The sequence below is a fragment of the Mauremys mutica genome, chromosome 3 (genome assembly GCF_020497125.1).
Source record: "Mauremys mutica isolate MM-2020 ecotype Southern chromosome 3, ASM2049712v1, whole genome shotgun sequence".
Lineage (NCBI taxonomy): Eukaryota > Metazoa > Chordata > Testudines > Geoemydidae > Mauremys > Mauremys mutica.
The window spans coordinates 205136015-205151641 of NC_059074.1; the positions used below are offsets into that span (position 1 = coordinate 205136015).

At 46.5% G+C, this 15627-nt stretch overlaps 1 protein-coding gene across 6 annotated transcripts in view; it reads left to right on the top strand.

Annotated features, from left to right (window-relative positions):
• Positions 1-15627, top strand: part of SLC24A3 (solute carrier family 24 member 3) — a 380232-nt gene that overhangs the window by 301262 nt on the left and 63343 nt on the right. The window lies entirely within an intron of this gene.

The following is a 15627-nucleotide window of genomic DNA, read 5'->3' on the forward strand; positions in this document are numbered from 1 at the left end:
CTCGACTTTAGTGGAAGGAGCAGCAGGTCCGAAGACCATTCCCCAGCATCATGTAAAAAGAAAAAATGAAATAGGTTGCAAGCGAGACATACTTTAGGGCTTGAGCTTGCGCGCGTTGAACTCAATAACCCAAAGAAATATGCCATCCTTCCCTTCTTCCCCGCTTTCACTCTTACTTCACGTTCTTCCCCCACTTTCCCTTCATTTAGTGCAGGCTAATTGAGGCTTCTCTGTCACCAGCTGTGACATGACCAAATTAGTAGCCAGGGAGGTCTTTGAGGTTTGGTTGCAGACAGCTTTTGTGTTTCTCACCATTTTGTACAAAGAGATTGAGAACCACATCCTGGGCATTAAAGCCTAGTTGCTAAAACAAATCTGAAGTTATAGAAGGAATGCAACAAATGATATGAAAATATCTTACAAACAACATCTTATAAGCAACTGCTTGTCAGCTGTATTGGCATCTTAGACGACAGCTGCAAACACTGGGAATGTTTATGGCAGAGAGGACAGGGCTTTATCAGCAGCAAGACCTTGCCTATGGAATGCAATTCCACCAGAAATGAATGAGCCCAGATCTCACCTCGTTCAGATCAGAGGGGAAGAAACGTCTCTTCCCACAGCAACAAGAACACAATGGCCTGGCAGCACCTCACTCCAGTTAAATAAATAATAATTTCAAAGAATGTCTTGTTTTTCTCATACAATCAGACCTTATAATCGAAGGGTGGAAAGGAAAACACCATCGGGCCAGATCCTCAACTGGTGTAAATCGCTATCTCTCTGTCAAAGTCCATGGAGCTAGGCTGTTTTATACCAGCTAAGGACCTGGCCCTATAGTCTTGACAGAGTTTTCTTCTGTTTTGTCCCATGAAGGATGGTGATGGCTGCACTATAAAAACCTAGACAGATTCAATTCAGACTTTATGAAACAGGTTTCAAATCATTAAGGGAGATGGAAATACCTTACATAGGTCAGCCCTGTGATTTCCTCCGCCAGAAGCAGCAGGGATGGGGAGCCCTCCATCCAGCACCCTGAGACCTCTCCAACGCCCCAAGCCCCCTCCCAGACCCTAACTCCCTCCCAGAGCCTGTGCCCTGCAGCTCCTCCCATGCCCCTGCCCTGCACTCCAAACCCCTCCCTCAGAGTTTAAATGTACCAGCACCCCCGTTCTCCCAGCATGCCGGTTAAAAAAGCTTTTCCTGTATATTGCTCCAGGCATAGGCGCCGACTTCTGCTCATGCCAGTGGGTGGTTGACCCCCCTCTGTCCCCGGCCTCACCTCGACTCCAGCCTGCCCTGCCCCCTCCTGCCCCTGCCCCGCCCGGCCCCCATTCCAACCCCTTCCCCAAAGTCCCCACCCCAACTCTGCCCCCTCCCTGCCCCTATTCCGACTCCTTCCCCAAATCCCTGCCCTGGCCCCACCTCCTCCCCTGAGTGTGCAACGTTCCCACTGCTCCCCCCTCCCTCCCAGAGCTTGCTATGCTGCCAAACAGCTGTTTGGCGGCAGCAAGTGCTGGGAGGTAGGCAGAGGAGCAGGGACACAGCACACTCAGGGGAGGAGGAGGTGAGTTGGGGTCGGGGGGGAGCTTGGCTGCCAGTGGTTGCAGAGCCCCCACTAATTTTTCCCCATGGGTGCTACAGCCCAGGAGCACCCACGAAGTCGGCACCTATGGCTCCAGGTCAGTGCTGCAGGACCAAGGGAAAAATAGTATGTGATCATGTAATTAAAGACTGTATGATAATGAATACTCACAGAGGCTACAAATTTAAGCTTGCGCAGGCAAGTTGAATTCTGACATTTCCTAGCTTTTGGGTGCTTGGCTTTGCAACCTTAATGTTCTTTTAATGTAGCTTTTGGGGTGTAATATGTATTTAAATGCACCCATATAAAGCTTTGGGCATCATTGAAAAGGAGCGCCATCAACTCTTGGTATTATTTCTTGAATGCTTTTTGCATGTCAGACTAGCTATGGTTTCCTGAGTTATCCATCTGAACTTAAAGTAATTACGTTGTGAGATTTGAGTTCCTGTCTGAATTAGACAGGTGATTGACTCTGTGTAATTAAATATCTGAGTATTGGAGTTTGCAGAAATGCCAAATATTTTCATATTCTTTAAGGTGGTCTTTGAAATGTCACTGTATGAACCTGTCTATAAATGGGAAGTGAAGAACAATAGTGCAGGCAATACAAGGCAATGGGTCAATTAACTCTGAAAGCCCCGACGGAGAAGGGAATTGGATACCTGGATCAGTACGAGAAAGTGAGCAGGCAGTTTGAGTTTTCACCAGAAAGTTTGGAATCCAGCTTTTATCTTTTTTTCAAGATGAAACTGGATATTTTCACTATTAGAAAAATGTCCTGGATAAGCTGTGCAGCAGGCATGTTCTGTAGATGGATTCCCTGAAGGAGCTTGCAGTTTAAAGCTCGCTATGTGTGCTCAGTGTTTAAGTGGCACCATTGTAACTCACACTGTGAAAGCCCATATGATTCAGGCCAATTATTAATTACCAGAGCTTTCCCAGGGCATTGAGCAATGTTCCCTGGAGGTGTTCTCTTTTAATCAGCAGGATTTTTTCTCAGTCAGGTTGCCATGAACAACATTCAAACAGATGGAGATTAACTGTGCAACACGATGACCTAGGAACAACCAAATATTTCTTCTCCCTCTATTTCCTGGCATTGTTGTCCAGCACTCTGAAACCTACTCTGAAAACACAACCACAAACCAGAATTCTAGATGAAAAGAATTTTGGAAGTCCAGAAAAAATTGAAAATATTTTGGAAGCCCCTTAGATATTTTTTTAAAAGACATAACTTAGAACCAAAAAGTTCTTATAACTGTCTCAACTCTCCTCCACCTTCCCACACCGGATACATTTCAGAAGTTCAGGAGGGACTTGGCTGCACTAAATTATTCTGTGTGTGGTCTAATGACTACAGACCTAGGAGTGTGGAGCTCTACTTGTTCTTTTAAAGGTGTTTAGAGGCCTAACTCCCATTGATTTCAATGGAAGTTAAGTGTAACACCGACAGACCCCAGTCATTGGTGGGCAGGATTGAACCTGGGACCTCTGGAGCTAAATGCATGAGCTAAAAGCCACAGGGCCCTTAGGGAAGGCTGAAGCAGACTAATTAATATTGCTCTAAGTGGTCTCAGTGCCACTAGCTGGGACAGAGCACCATACCCAAGTGGTATGTGGGTTACATACTTCCCCAGCTGAGAAAGTGCACCCCAAACTTCAGAGACTTTCCAGCTGAAATCCCAGATGAGCCCCCACTTGTCACACCGACAGACCCCGGTCGTCAGCAGGCGGGATCAAACCTGGGACCTCTGGAGCTTAGTGCATGAGCCTCTGCCGCATAAAAGCCACGTGGCCCTTTGCTAAGGCTGTAGCAGACTCATTAATCTCTCTAAGTGGTCTCGGTGCTACCAGATGGGACGGAGCACCACACCCACGCGGCACATGGGTTACATAAGCACCTTAAACGTTAGACCTTTAACCTTTGTTTGCTTAAGTGTTTTCATCTGTAAGAGAGCAGGTATAACCAGACTTACTGTAAGAGGGTAGCTGGCCCCTTAAATGCAATTGGGCTCAGCTCTCCTTTCCCCATCCAGGTGCTGAGCCGATTAAGAGGGTGGGGCAGTGCCTGGGGGGGGCGCTATCTGAGGCCTGGTGAGAAAGAGGGTTAGAGCAGACTGAGTCAGTCAGGAAATGTCAGCTCCTAGGGAGAGAAGGGGGTTCCTGGGAGAGGTCTGAAAGCAGGGGAGCAGTAAGAGGGATTTGCTGGCTGGCATCCAGAGAGCCAGGGCCAGAGGGCTGAAGGCAGGAGGAGCAGGAGCAGCAGCAGCGGCAGAGGGAGATGCCTGCTGGCTCTAAGCCGGAGAGTCAGAGCAGGGGGCTGAAGGAAAGAGAAGCAGCAGAGGGGGTTCCCTGCTGACTTCCCTTTGCCAGAGAGCTGGACTCTAGAGGAACCATGACAGGCTCCCAGCGGAGAGGCTGTGCGAGCTCCTGCTGGTAAGAGCGGGGTGGTGCCCCAGAAGGAAGGGCTGGGGTGGCACTCCTCGCAGAGGGACAGAAGAGGACGGTTGAAGAGTCCAGGGTGGCAAAAGATGCCGGGATGGTGAGATTGAAGCTGGATTTTTAAAGAGTACAAGTCCTGGGGGATATGGACTATGGTTGGGGACTTTTGCTTATGGACTGTTTGTGCTAAGTGCTAGTTAATAAACTCTGTTGATGGATTGGAAGATAAGTTCGTATGGAGGTAGCGGGAACCCAAAAGGAAAACTGAAGTGAGGGCCCACTTGCAGGGCAGCCCTGAGGCTACTTGTTTACATTTAGTTCATGAAGCAATTCTGACCTTTACCTTCCAAAGCGCTTTGAAATCCTCAGATGAAAGGGACTGTTGCAAAACAAGCTATTCTTTCCAGTTCGTGAGAATTTGGGAGTAGAACGTCAGTGGATGGGTTTTCGAAAAGTGCTCAGCTTTGGCCTAACTCTGCTTCCATTGAAGTTAGGGAGAGTTTGAGCGTCCCCTAAATGGCAGCAGAGTTAATCCGACACTGAATGCTTTTGAAAATCCCCCACTAGCTTTTTGCAAGGCTTTGTAAATTTGACCAAGGATACTGATTCAGTTTCTGCTGAAGAACACAGTATTGAGTGGTAAACATGACCAAAATTACGAGGTTTCCCAGATTTGTCCAATAATGAAACGGTTGCCGTTTTCACTGTCTATTCTCAAAGATCTTCCAAAGCAGACGATGTGCATCGGAAGAAAAGGAGAGTAGACTTTTGGGTTTGACGTTGTAGCACACAAGTCTCAGATGCCTCTTCGCATGGCTTGTGTTCAGTGAGGGAAATGGAACTTTACAAGGCAGCTTTTCTATGCCAATTTCAGTTCAGGTGAGCTTCAAATTCAGGAATTAACCAACTAACCCATCCCTACTCAACCTTCCTTTCCAACTGCGGCTGTTAGGAATAGCCAGTATGAACACCGGGCTTAACTAGCCTCTCTGCTCATGCTGTCTACCTTCAGAGGGGTAGCCGTGTTAGTCTGGATCTGTAAAAGCAGCAAAGAATCCTGTGGCACCTTATAGACTAACAGACATTTTGCAGCATGAGCTTTCGTGGGTGAATACCCACTTCTTCGGATACAAGCAAAGAAGTGGGTATTCACCCACAAAAGCTCATGCTGCAAAACGTCTGCTAGTCTATAAGGTGCCACAGGATTCTTTGCTGCTGTCTACCTTATTATTGTACAATTGCCTCAGTGGGATAATAGACCCTGTGAGGCTGCGAATTAGGAAAAGCTGCTTTAGTTTCAGCATTTTGGTTTATTGCACTAGTCCCGGTTTCTAGCACCTTTTCCTCTTTACTCTTTTTCCTAGTGAGACTATGTGCATTTAGAAACACCCATTATTCCAGCTCATTATTGTAACTACTTGAGTGCTACCGCAGCACATCACTTTGAAGAGCCAGCTTTCCATTAGGAATCTGTTGTGTGTCAGCATTTCTCTCCCTTGCCTGATAACTCTTCCCTACATCATCCCATGTAGCATCTAATCTACATTGTACACTCCTTGGGCCACAGAAGCATGGCCCAAATCCTCAGATGCGGCCGAGGAGCGGTCAGCATGTGTGTGTGTGTGTGTTTGTGTGTGTGTGGAGGGGGGAATATACTGATCTTCAATCAATAAAATGCTTTGCATACCTAGCTACAGTAAGTCTGTGCTGCTGCACTATATAACAAGCTAATAATTCTTGATGAAGTTGAATTCAGGAAGCAAAGTGGTTAATCTTTTCCATCTTTGGGGACTTGGTCAGCTTCATCTTAGAGGGAGTGATATGGGGGCCTTAAAGGAACTTAGAGGACAGTGGAGAAATTGAAGCAACCAAAAACTAATGACCAATATAAATGGATCAAATCTTTGGCTAGCATAAATGGGCGTCGTGCCATTAACTTCATAATGTTGCTGTGTGACTGTGTATTGCAACCCCTACTGAATCGTTATACAGAAGCACATGGCAGATCCATGAGACCCAGCCGCTTCAGTGCCCTAGATGAAATCAGAACTGGTTTTTAACTATGCAGCAGTCCTTCGGGGAGCAGTTTGTAACGTTGCTAAATGGAAAGAAACTGGAGAGACATTTCCAAGCATAACTCTTTGACTAAGGGATTCTCTGATTTGACGGGTTTTGTTTGTTGTGAGGGATGAGGACATTATTTAGGACCCACATAAGCAATTCAACAAACAGCTGTATTGTAAATTGAACGAGAATCCTTACATAAAACATACAGGGCTGTTAATCCAGCCACGGAGCAAGAAGCTCTCCTCACATCTCAGGGAAAACGGTTCTTCAGCTAATGGCCCATCTGGGCTCTGGGGTGTCATGACCTAACCTGGATAATTACAGCACTGATGTGGCAACAGTTTTGAAATTATGACATAGCTGTCCCCTGTAAGGGGGGTTCCCAGGTCGTCATGCTGCACAGTGGGCATAGAAGTGCTCTGGGAGTTATTTTTATGCACTGTTTTCCAGCAATGGGTGTGTTATTTTATCTTAACTAAAACATAGGGAGGAGCCTATATTATTATGCGTTATTTCTGTTGCAGTAGACCAGGACCCTCTTGTGCTGGGAGCTGTACGAACACAAAACTGAATCACAACCCCCACCCCAAGCAGTATACAATCTAAGTAAGCTTGCAGTCTAGGTTTACCAATGAACAGAATATGCGTAGAGAGTGAGAGATACCATACTATGGGTCAGAGTCGGTCTGGCTCTTTGAGATGGACAAGTTGGGGAAGGATTCAAGGAGCACTCTTCTCTATACAGGTCAGGCACAAATGCAGCCCCTGATGGCTTCTGAGTTCAGGGACTGTTCTGTTGTATCCTCTCTGGGGCTAGCCTTTTGAAATCGCCCGGGCCCCTGGGCAAATGCTCCCTTTGCCTCCCTGTCGGAGGGCCTGGTCAGGGACCACAGGGCCGCCCTGAGGATTCAGGGGGCCTGGGGGGTCTTCGGCAGCAAGGGGCCCCCGCCGCCGAATTGCCACCGAAGACCCGGCACTTTGGTGGCGGGTCCTGGAGCGGAAGGACCCCCCACAGTGGGCGGTCTTTCCGCTCTGGGACCCGCCGCGGGTCTTCAGGGCACTTCAGCGGCGGGTCCCGGAGCAGGACCCCCCGTCCCCGCCGCCAAATTGCTGCCGAAGACCCGGAGCGGAAGAAGCTCCGGGGGCCCGGGCCTCGCGAGAGTTTTCTGGGGCCCCCGGAGTGAGTGAAGGACCCCACTCCAGGGGCCCTGAAAAACTCTCGTGGGGGCCCCTGCTGGGCCCGGGGCCTGGGGCAAATTGCCCCACTTGACCCCCCCCCCCCCCCCGGGCGGCCCTGAGGGACCATCGCTTAGTTACATGGTTGTGTAATGCCACTGCAGAACAATGTGCACCAGACTCCTGCCTTGGCTCCAGGAATGCAGCTCACACTGCCGGGTAGGGCACTTCTGAGGATGGAGTCTGGCCACACAGCATGAGGGCTTATTTTGATTTCACCCCAGAGAAATGAGTTTATTTTCAGAGGACTGTTTTTATAACTATGACAGTCTGAGTACATTCCCAGCCCCGAAGAAGAGCTCTGTGTAAGCTCAAAAGCGTGTCTCTCTCACCAACAGAAGCTGGTCCAAGAAAAGATCACCTCATTCACCTTGTCTCTCTATTTTTATAACTGCAATAAATGTGGAAAAGAAGTCCAGAATTAGCATGTCAGTATCAAATGTGTCTGTCTTTTCAGAGCTGGAATGAAAGCCATCTAGAAAGAGTTTGTCCAGATGTGTTTATAGGATCTTGTGATTAACACGGCTCAAAAAGTGGTAAAAACATTTAGAAATTTGTTGGTTTTCTTTGGGATATTTTTATTTTATTTTAATGTCAACAAAATATTTTGAAAATAAAAAAAAATGCAACCAGCTTTTTATCCTTGGGAGAAAATGGATCATTGCCAGCCTATTAGTTGAGCACCTTACCTATTACAACAGAAGACGTAGGAATTATTCTTATTTCATTAGTAGATCTCAAAGCACTTTATAAAGGAGGTCAGTATCATTACCCCTATTTTACTCATAGGGAAACTGGGCACAGAGCCATGAAATGCTTACTCAGGATTACCCAGCGGGCTGGTAGCAGAGATGGGACTAGAACCCAGGTTTCTGGTGTCTCAGGCTGTGGTCTAGGCAATACTGCCTTTTATATTACACCTCTACCTCAATATAACGCGACCCAATATAACACGAATTCAGATATAACGTGGTAAAGCAGTGGTCCGGGGGTGAGGGGTCGGGGCTGCACACTCCAGTGGATCAAAGCAAGTTTGATATAACGTGGTTTCACCTATAACACCGTAAGATTTTTTGGCTCCCGAGGACAGCGTTATATCGAGGTAGAGGTGTATTTATTATTTGTATTGAAGTAGCTTGGTCATTCTGCCCGGAGGCTACACTTTACTGTAGGGAAAACAGGCTGTCTGTGTTCTCCCCACAGCACACTCCCAAAGCCAGGCCTGACTTCCCATAATGGGAGAAGACTGCGGTAGGGTTCCATGGTACAGAGGCAACAAGAAGGTAGTAGGAAGAAATGCTTCACCTAGGAGGGAGCTTTTGGAATTTGAATAGGATAGTAGAATATTCAGATATAATTATTCGTGTAAAATACCATTCGGGAGTGAGCCCCTGACACCCTAAGCCAGTGCAATAATTATACAGCCTCCCTTTTGCTTTCTTTATTTACGTATTGAATGTGGATTTTCTAAGGTAGTTATTAGCCGGGTAGCTAAGATCCCAGTCCCACAAGTGACTCCATCCAGACACAGTCTGGCACTCACACGTTGGTTTCGATCACTTACAGAATTAGGGCTGAACAGGCAAGGATAGAATCTCTAGCCTACCCAATTCTTCCTTGTTTTATTATCTCATCATGGCCCTACTGGATAACTGAGTGTTAATGTCATGGGCCCTTTTAAAAAACATTCTTAAACTAAAACTCAGTCCCCACCGTAGATGAAAACCATGTTCAATATTGCATTGGGCTCTTTGTTCATTTTTGGCCCACCAGAAAGGACTGGGTGGACTAGAAATCAGAGCACCTTGAACAAGGTCAGCGGCTAAAAAGATTCACTTTATGGCGCTCATTTTCCAGCACAGAGCTGCAGTTTTTGAGTTGCAAACACTGAAAGGAGGAGATATAAATATGAACAAAACTGCTTTCACTGAACACTTTAAAAATCATAAAGACATTTCTGTTAATATTAGGCCCTGCCTCCTCCCCTTGCCCCTTTTGAAAACAATACCTAAAATTTGAAAATGCAGCTTGTGTCCTGATATTTATAGGTGTACAAAGGAAGTGTCATCTCTCCCCATCTGACCCTAAAATTGGCTGGTTTCTTTTAGACTTCGGGGCAGAAGTGGATCAAGAGTACATCAGAGATAGTCAAGTTAGGGTGTGTTCTGAAATGTAAGATCTGGTCGCCTCAAAGTGAGTCAGTTTTCTCTTCCAGTGAGTGATATGAGCCATTATAATTTAAGAACAGTGAGAATATTGTACATAGGGGCAGTGATGGAATTGATCCTGGGAGAGGGAGAGGCCCAGGGGTATAATAATACAAGAACTGGAGCCACGCTTCCTGCTCCCCAAGACCAAACTGACCCCTGGGCGACCACAGGGCTCAGTGCCCATCGCTGGGGGCAGAGGAGGGGAGGGAAGGCTGCCCTACAACACAATCAGGGTTCAGGGCAGAGGCTGGAAAAGGTCTGCCTAGCTCTGTCTGGGGCTTGAACCCCCCGCTCCAGAGCTTCACCCCATCGGGTTCCCCCACACACTCCCCCCAGCAGCTCCTGGTCCCTCCTCAGTCTGGGTGGTTCCATGGCACAGGGTCTGTTGTAGGATCGTGTGCTCTGGACCCCACCCATTGCTGACCCAGCCTAGCATGGAGCTGCTGAGTGAGGCCAGGCTGCTGACCTTCCTCCATGGCTGCAAGGGCGACCGCATCTGCAGCATGGAGCTGCTTGAGCGCTGCAGGCCGCTGATCCAGCAGGGGAGCTTGGGGACAAGGCGGGTGTTTGAGGAGATGATGGTCCCTAGAAGGGGAAGCCCCCGGATTCCTATTCGGTGGGGGAAGCATCTATCTGTGCTGCTGGGGATGGGGATGGACCCTGTGCGTCACTGAGCCCCTCATGGCCGCAGCACAGAGCGGGCCTGGCCACTGCCTCAGAGACGTTGGGCACAAAATCAATTTCTAAATGAGAATTTCAGGTGGATCTGACAACCCAGGGAGTCTCAAACATGCCCCCCCGCCTCCCCACACCCCCGGTCATATGCTCAGCCCCAGGGCAGAACCCCTCAATCAGCCCTTCCCCCATGCCCGTTTCCTAAGAAAATTCTGATTGTCCCCTTGCTTGGGGGTGGTTTGTGTATATATTGTTCTCACTGAGATGAGCAGTGACATTTCCCCAGGCCTTTTATCCTGTTACCCGAGGGCCAAGTTTTGCAGAAGTGACTGGTTTCTGAGCGCCCAACCTGACGCATCCGAAACGGCCTGAATTTCAGAAAGTGCTAAGTGCCCCGCACTGAAGATGAGGCCTCTTTGGGCAGTGAAAAACAGAGGCATCCAAAATCACTGTGTATTTTGGACATGTATTTTGAGGCAAGAGAGAAACTCAGACCCTTGAGTTACCAAGGTCTTGAGTTGAGAAAGTGGATAAGGAAAAGTTATTTACTTATTCCCATAATACAAGAACTGGGGGTCACCAAATGAAATTAATAGGCAGCAGGTTTAAAACAAATAAAAGGAAGTTCTTCTTCACGCAGCGCACAGTCAACTTGTGGAACTCCTTACCTGAGGAGGTTGTGAAGGCTAGGACTATAACAATGTTTAAAAGGGAACTGGATAAATTCATGGTGGCTAAGTCCATAAATGGCTACTAGCCAGGATGGGTAAGAATGGTGTCCCTAGCCTCTGTTTGTCAGAGGATGGAGATGGATGGCAGGAGAGAGATCACTTGATCATTGCCTGTTAGGTTCACTCCCTCTGGGGCACCTGGCGTTGGCCACTGTCGGTAGACAGATACTGGGCTAGATGGACCTTTGGTCTGACCTGGTATGACCGTTCTTATGTTCTTACCAGACAATCCCATTGACTGAAAGAGGATTATGCACCCAGAAAGCTTTTCATTATTTCTTCCCTGGAACCTCTGTAATATCACTGAAGTAGTTTGTCACTAACACAGAGAGAGACTGAGTTTGCCCGGACAGCGCTATACCACTCTGGGCTCTAGATACTTTTTCCAAGGGGCCTCCACAGGTTCGATCATGGTGCAGTGTCATGGCTCCTAAATGTGCTGGCTAGGCTGCAGGACGGGTATCAGAGAAGCTGTTTCCCCCGTTGTCTCTGTAGCTCAAGGAGCTTATGTCTATTCCGCTTCAGCTGTAGAGATCTCAAAGTCAGGTATCATTAACACTATTTATTTAGCGGCTGTCTGATTTATTTGTACACTTGGGAGCGAGGGGAAATGAGGAGGAGTGGGAGAAATCTGAGAACATTGTGTGTGGTGAAAGCAGGATATCAATTCTACCCTTAAGACACAAATCAGGCAACATTTCTGGACAATGCTTGTTATATAGCAGGACAGAAATGTGAGAGTGGGGGACTTCCCTTTGAGCTGGTGGTGGATTTAATTAGGATCGTTCCTTCATTGTCAGTCACATTTGTAGAGATGTGAAGATGCTGCCCCAACCCATAATTCCACCCACACCTTATTTTCAGCCCCACTGTCCTCCACTGTACCTGTGCCTCCTTCTTACCTCCTTCCTCCCACCCCCTCCTCATCCTTGAGGATGAGGCTGGAATGGTGTGGAATTTTTGCAAGCACACAGCATTGGTCTAACTCTGCTGGCATTAAAGCCAGTGGGAGTTATACCCATTCGCTTCGATGGGAGCATCTCATCTGGATTCCCCACCCTGACCTGCAACTTTGCTGCGGTCTTCAGAGCCTGTCTACTGATGTTCCTCAGTATTCACCCAAAATAGAGAAAGCAGCTGTAATAGCATGTGCTACAGACAGCTCACGGTGTTGTCAGATGTAGAAGAATTCTTATATATATAATACAACTTGCCTTTGTTAACTAGGCACCTAGCAGCTGGGTTTTTGTTTCACCACTGTACCCTTCTCCGTAATGAGACAAGAGACTGTTCTGAATGGCATTCGAGGCTCGCAGTTGCGGTCATGCTGGAGATTCTACAGTTGTTCTCTGGTTGTTCAGCAGTGACATTGTTTTTCTAATTGTGGGTATTTCATAGATTCATAGATTCTCAGGGCAGAAGGGACCATTGTGATCATCTAGTGTGATGTCCTATATAACACAGGCTATAGGAATTGAATTAATTCCTGTTTGAACTAGAGTGTATCTCCTAGAAAAGCATCCAGATTTGATTTTAACATTCCATCCGATTGAGAATCCACCACATCCTTAGGTAAGTTTTCCCAATGTTTAATTAACCTCACTGTTAAAAATTTGAATCTTATTTCTAGTCTAAATTTGTCTAGCTTCAGCTTCCAGCTGTTGGATGTCATACCTATTCCTTCAGGGCTCTCTCAGATAACTGTGTTGAACTACCTAATTTGTTAGGGTAGATAAGCAGTCCTTACTTACCCAGAATCTTTCAAACGCCCCATTCAAGGTAGCCCGGTTCATTGCATTAATCTTATTAGTCTGTCTCTCACTAAAACTCCTCAGAACCTAATGGTACATTTTCATTATTTGTCTAAGAGACAGATGCTGTCAAGTGCCAAAATCAAGTTCATTGGGTTGGCCACATTTCCGCCTCAGTGGCAGTCTTTTGTCTGAATAAATAAAATGAATGCTGAGGGTTTTCCATTGTCTGAGCTATTATTAATGTATGTGTAACTGAGGAATGCTTCTGAAAAGTTGCAAGCTAGATTGTGCTTTGATATATCTGGAAATGTGAAAACTTTCCCCATGAAATAGGTGTTATAAATAAAGAAGAGTAAGAAAAGGAACCTGTGAACAGGAATTTAATAACCAGGGAGAATACTGCTTATTGAAGAGACTGGGATTTTGCAATCTAATATTGTATATTTTGTTCTTCCATACAGTTTGTCTGCATGCATCTTAATCTTTTAAGCTTTAATTTCACTGTCTTTATGCATTCAGACTGGCCCAGCTATTGACCTCTGTTTTTGTGATTGTATTTATGAGATTCTTTCCCTCTGACTTTTTTATTTTATTTTTTTTGTGTTGGAAAAGGGTTTATGGACATGGAACAGTAGTTTAAGGATACTGTGCTGTTTTAGTAATACAGGGCAACATTTTGTTTTGTGTCAGAAGCTGTGGGACCGATCCTCAGCTAGTATCAGCTGATGTACCTCTGGGAAAATTAACACAGCTACACAACTTAACACCAGCTGAGGATCTAGCCCTGAGGATTTTAGTTAAATGCAAAATTTGTCCCAAAGTTGAGCACATTGACCTTAATGGAAATATCCAAATAGCTGCACATCTGGCCATATATGCATGAAACCTGATATAAGACTAGAGAGAAGGCAATATTTTTCATTACATACTATAGCTTGTGGGGGGGGAATCAAAAAGGGGCCACAGCAGAACATATAGAGAGGAAAGAGGGTATCACTAGGGTTTCGGAACTATGGGGCATCATCTAATATAAATACATTGAAACAGGAGCCTGAAAAACAAAGAATCACAGTGTCCAGTCACCCAAGCAGTGAGCCCTCTTGCTCTCCATCCTCCAGCAGTATCACTGGGTACCCAACAATCCAAACCACGGAGCAGGTTGAGCTAAAAGTTGACTTGGCATCGCATACTGCAGGGTGAAAGGAGGTGATGCAGCGGCTGCAACTTCCTTTGCATGTTGCCTGTTAGCTGTACAGAGGCATTGCTGAGTGCTGTGGGATTTTCCATCTTTTACCCATACTGACCTTTTGAAGTGGTTGAGCTGTATTTTTCCTCTTTCTTCACTTTTCTAGAATTGCGTTTTCTCAATAGTTCTCCCTTGAGCAGCCCCTCCAAAAGGACATTCACCGACTGCAAATGCAACAGAATCTTTCTGGGGCTGTATTTTCCCAAGAATGCTCCTTTTTCTCAAGATTGTCCCCCAGGAGGTTTGACACCGGTGACTTCACAAAGAACAGTCAGACCAAAGCCGAAGGATCCGGCAAGTTAGATTTCTCTTCAGCTTCCACTCCCTATGCAACAAGCATTGCAGCCATGGGAGTCGAATATTTATTGATTTCTGACGAAATTGTGCCAGGCAAGAAAATGTCTTTACCTGGTACCAAAAACTAGCAGAGAAGATTGTTTTCCCAGTTCTGTAGGTGCAGGACTATGCCCTGCTGCGTTTGTCCCACCCACTCTAGCACATAGAGAAAGCTATGCCAATGGTGTCCCTGAAATCTGTTCCTTCTAACAGGTTATATCAAGCATGTTCCTTAAAGAGGAGAATCTTTAAAGGGTTAGATGTGGAGTTTGAATAAGCACTAAAGGAGTTTTTATGCTTATCTGACCCTTCTCAGCTTAGAGAGAAGATGGGTGAGGTAATCTCTCCTATAAAACCAACTTCAGCTGGTGAAAGAGACAAGTTTTCGAGCTCCACAGAGTTGTTCTTCAGGTCTGTGGAGCTCAAAAGCTTGTCTCTCTCACCAACAAAAGTTGGTCCAATAAAAGATATTACCTTGCCCAACTTGTCCCCCTCTCATCCTGGGAGACACAGGGCTACAAGAACACTGCAAACATCTTCTCAAATTACCCATACTACTTGAGAACAGCCCCCCTCATGGTACTTCTGCATGGGTTTACATGCTTTGCTGTGTCAGAGCCTTTGCTTCTAGTTCTAAACTAGAACCACAATGTGAAGGCATGTTCATTCACTTTAACGGGGGTAGGATCAGGCCCTTCATCCTCTTCTCTTGAAGGTCAAGTCTGTTATTTTTGCAGTCACACCTAGGAACCCTACTCGTGGACCGGGTCCCCATTGTGCTAGGTGCTGTACAAACACAGAACAAAAATACAGGCCCTGCCCTGAAGAGCTTACAATGGGAGTAGAAGACCAGAGACAGTAGGTGGCTTAACAAAACAGGGAGCACAAGGTAATAATGAGACAATGCTGGTCAGCATGATAGGCAGTGGTCTCACCACACCAGCACCCTGACCATTAGATGTCAAGTGTTTTGTAAGCTGCATGGGAGAAGAAGGATTTGAAGGAGGACAGTGAGGTGGCCTGGCAGATGTTTACAGGGAGCTCCTCTCATGCATAGCAGCTGGCCTGAGAGAAAGTGTGTAGCTACTTACTGAAAAAGTTAACCCATGGACCATAAAGGCTGGCACCACTGGCAGAGTGGAGGCAGGCGTCAACGTCTCAATAGGAGATTACAGATGATTTTGGATAGGGACAGGCCGTGAAAGTTCTGCCAACTTCTCAACCATAAGCCCCTTTATTCAGTTCATCATTTGTTGCCCTAGAACAGTGTTATCAGCCAGGGAGGTCATGAAAGACAATGGAGGTGGGGGTGGAGTGGCGAGGTGTTGAAAATTTTATTATGGTC